The sequence below is a fragment of the Convolutriloba macropyga genome, chromosome 7 (genome assembly GCF_964194025.1).
Source record: "Convolutriloba macropyga chromosome 7, txConMacr16.3, whole genome shotgun sequence".
NCBI classification, from domain to species: Eukaryota; Metazoa; Xenacoelomorpha; order Acoela; family Convolutidae; genus Convolutriloba; species Convolutriloba macropyga.
The window spans coordinates 39,551,589-39,557,624 of record NC_134474.1 but is presented as its reverse complement, the minus strand read 5'-3'; positions in this window follow the sequence as shown (position 1 = coordinate 39,557,624).

The following is a 6,036-nucleotide window of genomic DNA, read 5'->3' as shown; positions in this document are numbered from 1 at the left end:
ATCAAATAACGAACACTAATTAGGACCAAAACTCGATGACTATAATAAATAAAATCATGTGAAACTAGCATCAGATAAAAGCTTAACAAAACAATTTAGCCTATACTTCATTAGAAAAAATATGAGACCTGTCGTCACTGCAACCGGTCAACAAGTCGACAAAAAAGAACAAAGAGGTGCGATATTCAAAAACATGTCTCAATTTTTGAAAACAATTAATTTTACCGTTATTAATGTCATTAGATATCAACTGATCATTTTTATCTCCATAGGAAGCAACTGAGACATGTCATCATCATAAGTTCAATTGCGCAAAATTTCAATGCCAATGGAACCTACAATTATTGTTATAAATTAAAGAGAAAACAAAAATTATAAAATGTACAAGTATGAAAAAGCTCAATTATTTTGTTAAATCTCTTAGCAACAGTAGTAACAAAACCAAAAAACAAATGTTTGAAGCTAAAATTGTTATAGAGATCAAATTTTAGTTTACTGGAAACGGGTTGTGACCCCTGTTTACAGAGACTGAGCTACAAATTGACCGAAAAACTATTTAAAAAAATGACGAAGCTCAAAAAACGAAATATATTTTTTGAAAACAAATATTTTTAAAAGTCATAAGAGACTTAAATTTTCAACAAAAAGCAATGGATTAAGTTGAAAAACCTCAGGAAGCCAACTGGGCATGTTAAAAATGAGACTAAGTCACGACCCCACAAAATAACAACAAATATATAAAGAAGCCAATACTTCAAACGATTTTACGAGATCACACCATTCATGGCTCTATAATTATAAAATGACGCTCGCAACAAATGTAAATTGTCACTTTTTTCATTTTAACATCAGCCAGCTTTCTTAATAAAAGGACGACTACGAGGACATGACAAAAAGATAAACCCAAAAAATTAACAGTATAGAAACCTCGAAAAATTTTGTGAAAATAATGGTCGAAGCAATAGATCACAACGTATAACCCAGCGCAAAAAAGTATGGATCAACATAAGTATTTGAGACTTCTAATTATTGAGATCGAGTTACATGGTTACGTAAATGAAAGCAAAGGGATATATTTAACAAAATTTTCTTATTTCAAATTTTAAAGTCATTAAAACAAACAGCTATAAACAGAAATCTCTAACTAAATTTAGTTATATGTCCTGGGGAAGCAATTGAGACCTATAGTTATAAGGTTATAGGACGTACACCAACAAAAAATGACAAAAATAGGCACAAACAAAAAAAATCCATTTAAATTTTGCGAGACAACTGTGTCGCAGCCCAAAAAGCATAAACTATATAACTAAAACAATTAACATATCCAGATACGCTTCTTTCAAACGCTGTGCATTTTCCCAAATATGCTTCCTTCAATTGGTCTTGTCAGTAATATGATAATTTAACAAGGAAACAAAATGAACTCATAAAATATACAATTAAGCTCAAAAATAAAAAAAAATAAAGAAAACGCGTAGTATAAAGAAAAATAGACCATAAGTTCAACATAGGACCATCACGAAAACTATTTTATAACCCACATGAAATCGGTTTCTTTTTGTGCGCTAAGTTGAGAAATAAGATAAAAATAGTGGCAAAGTTCAAAAATTAACCGATATTTTCTTAAAACAATTTTTTTCAAAGTCAAAACAGACATTAGAAAACAACTGAAAGAATTGTCTAGATTGATTTAAACTACCTAAGAAATGATTGGATCTGTGACTGGAGACAATAAGTCATTTAACTGCAAAAAGATAACAAATGAAAGTAAAATTCAAGAATAACATAAAAATTTTTACCAAAACAATTGGTCAGAGCCACAAAAACCGTGAGCTTATTCTCAAACCAAGTTATAATCTCGTTGGGACTAGTTGTTTGTGAAGGGTATCTGTCACTCATTGAGCCCTGATTTGAATTTGTTGTAAGTAAAAGAAAATTACGTAAAAAAGTTGCAAAGCCAAAAAATTTTGAAAAAAGTCGCGCCCCATGAAAATCTAAAAAATTTATTCTCGTGAGCATCCATGGCGAGATCAAGATCATCCCAGATGTTACTATGCATCTCACAAAAAACTCATTTTTTCAAATGGTTGCAAAAGAGATCAATTTTTGAACAAAATTTTTAAGTTTGTCAGAAAAAAATGCATTTTTTATAGTTATCAAGTTTTAATTTTCAAAAAACTGGCGAAATATTAATTCCAGAAGACTCTCAAAGCCAGCGGGTGTAGAACTATCTCTTTTGTCAGCCTAAAAAGAATATTGCAGCTGTTTTAAGCTACCTACTTCCAGCAAATTTAAGATAAGTATGCTAAAGCCAATCTTGTCCCGAAAAAAAAAATCGAATTTTGAATCCAAAAAACTCAGATCAAGGAATTCAGCAAACCTCCTCTATCTTTAGATATAAAATCAATAACAGTATAGCACAAACATTTGAACGGATTTCAGCAAAGTTGATGAAAATTTGGTCAAAAATACCGAAAATGTCAATAAAAACAGATGATTTACGTCAATTATTCACAAAACTTTAAACCTCGATAACTCCCTATAAAAAGCGAAAATTGAAAAAATCTTTTCATTCCATATTTTACGCTTTTTAATGATACCACTCACAATTCTCTACGATGATTATATCGATCGGCCAAAATTGACTGAACAAAAAAAAACCCATTTGAGTATATAGTTCCTCCTCCACAAAGGTGGGTCGGAACAATTATTATATGCGGTGACATGAACATTGACAGCGAAAAGGGCAACCAGTTAATGAAGTATTATATGTGTAATTTTTTCAACATTTTCTTAGATTAACCAACAAGGGCTACGAAAAGTTTAACATGTATTGATCATTTTATATACCAAAACTTAGCGCCAGAAAATGAAGTACTTGAAAATGCAGTATTATCAAAATTTTTACCGATCATCATCCTGTTCTTCTCAAACGGTCTTTAAAAATCGCAATGGAAAATGTAACCCTCAAAACCCGAGATGCATCAATTACAAAAACCCTTGCTAGTTTCAACTTATAAATCTGAACTTGAGGAGAGCCTGCAATCCAACGAAACAGATGGTTCTAAGTAACAAGGATGTGTCATTAGGCCTTAAAAATAACCGTTTACTCCAAGGAAACTAATTAAATATCGTACAACCATCCCGCGCTGGTTCAACAACAACATTAAAAAATCAAACAGTAGCACAAACAATCAAAGGAGCAATTTTACCTGGAAAATTTCAAATCTTACATTGGTAACTCCAGAAGAACCTACAATGCTTAATGAAATAAAAGGAAAGTGTGTATGTATGAAGGAAGTCCCACAGCTTATGGTACGCAATAACAACAAAACTAATCCGACAAATAGAACACACGCAAATTGAATTTTTTCTTGTATAGGAAAAAAAGGTTGCTCGCAGCAGTCGTCTAAATTTGTACAAGTTTTTCCAAAAAGAGTTAACTCTATGTACCTAAAAGAGCAGATACAAAGGAAATCAAAGCGAGTTAGGAAGCTAGATAATAAGTGGTCGTTAGGAGTAGGCAATGTCAGCATTATCTTGTTGAATTTAACAGCTAGGGTAACAGTGCCCTCCCTTGTTTATCTCGTAAATTTATCGTTCACCTATGGGGTCTTTCCAGAGAGCCTGAAGCAAGCTAAAGTTTTGCCCTAATATAAAGAAGTAACTAAATTAGATGGGACATAATTACCGGCCCATCTCGTTGCTGATTATATGGAGCAAAATTTTTGAAAGGGCATGTACAACCAAATATATAAATTCTGTTTTATAGAAAATAATTTGAATTCAGATCAAAACATAGTACTATTGATGCACTAGTAGAACGCACCGACAAATATCAGAATCAATTGTACAAAAACAGTGTTCTAAATTTCTTCTGGGTTTTCTTTTCGTAGCCAAATTGAAGGTGTGTGAAAAAAATTATCTAAACAATGTGACATTATTGCAAAACTAAGACAATATGTTCTTCAAAAACAATTGATAGACAATTTTAACTTAAAAATAAATCCTATCATCTAGTATTGTGCGGGAGTAAATTGTTGCTGCAGTTTTTCTTAGCTTAGAGCTAGCTATATATTACGAAACAAAATCTTAATTCATACATTAAATGAAAAAGTTCGATGAGTGGGAAGAATTATTTCTGAATAAAATCTTAACTGTGTATGACTTGCATATTTATGTGATTTTGAAGTTTGTATTGCGAGCAATCAACGGTTATCACTCTCAGTTGTTCTGTAACGATTTATTCAGTTTCAACAATTCGGCGAGACCAACTACAACTAGTAAAATGGCTCTTTTAAAAGAACCATTATGCAGAACGAAAATCAAGCGGTATTCAATAAGAACGAGAGGTGCGCTCCTGTTTAATGAACTAACGTCTCCGAATTATTCCTGCAAATATGAGTCAAACTACAAAAAATGAAATGAAACTTCAAACTTCTGTAATAAAATCAAACCACATTTAGTTTGTAATCATGAGTTAAACAGGCTGATTTTTAAAACTTAAGTTATAACTGCGAGGGGACTAACTTGTGTGTTATATTGATACTAGCTTTAAGTTACCTTCTCTTTTTGACAGTTTGAAACAGAAGGTTTGTTAACCCAGTAATCTGTTCTTGTTGATTTCATATTCAATGATTCAACTGAAATTCCTTATCTTCTAATACAACGCCTAACGAAAGGTAACAAGCTTCAATTTTCTTCGCGATTGTACTGCAGAACGTCTGAGAAATTTAGCTGTCACCATAAATCCTACTTCCGTCGTTTCGAGGTCAAATCTCTGTAGACCGAACCATAAACCTCTTCGCGATTTTTCTGACCCGATTTAGAGTCAATCACAGGCAAAAAAAACTTAGTAAAACATCAAAAACTCAAGACATCTTTTGCTATTTCTATTTCCGTCATCAAAAAGAAGACACATGCCGACAATATCAGCTCTCTACTTAAACTGTGGACTTCATAAACGCCAAGCCAAACACGCGCATTGGAACGAAAATTGTATGCCTCAAATTATTCTCAGAGCTTTCCATTTGATTCAGAGATTAAAACAAGTCCAACAAAAGTTTTACTTTATTTTTGCAAGTAATCTCTTCAGACTTGAAAGATAAAGATTAAGCAAAATCTTCACATCTGTTTTATGCAAAAGCTGAGCAGCCAATAATGTTGCAATTCTTTGATACGATAGTTAGGTTGATTGGATTTCTTTGTCTATCAGTGGCATGTGGCTCAGCTGTTACATCATACATATATATAGATTCATCACAAAATAAAAATGACTAGTAAAATCTTTTTGTTTAGTTTTAGGCATATATACTTTTTATCTTTACAAGAGTTTTTATAAAAATTGGAATGCAAACAAATCACCTCATTACAGAACCCCCTCCCTGTATATAACAAGTGGTATTGCTGTTTTCAGATGATAATTCTGAGGATTATTTCAATGTCCAAAGGCGGGGGGAGTGGAGATGATTCGCGTACATTTATCAACAAAAGCGAGTTTGATGATATAAGAAAAAAGGCAAAATATAAAGATAGCATCAGATAAAGGCGATTAATGCATCGCAAGCCAAAGAATGCTAAATTGGGTTCCTCGTTTCTGTTTTGGTTCAAAAGAATTACTGACCTTTAGTAATAACCATCTACTCACTATTTTAATAGTTCAGATTTGAAAAGCACAAATATTTAAGTTCATTTGCTGTCATTCAGGAATGCAACAAATTGATGTTTGTAGGAAAGTGTTCAGATGATTGTAATGAACGAGTTACGACGCCAAACTCAAGGGATTAATATTTCTCGTGTCAGAAAGCACGCAGCAACTTCATGACATTGTTTCTCACTTTTTAACGTTTTGACGTCAATTAGTTTTGGAAACAATTCAATTCAAAAAGAACATTACCCAATAGCAATTCTTTGACTTGTTAAGTGAGCTTTCATAAATATGAACGAAAACAAACACAAACTTTGATAACGCTCAATCACTTTAAAGGTAACAATATTGCTCGGACGAATAGTAGTAGAGTTAAGAAAGCCTGACTA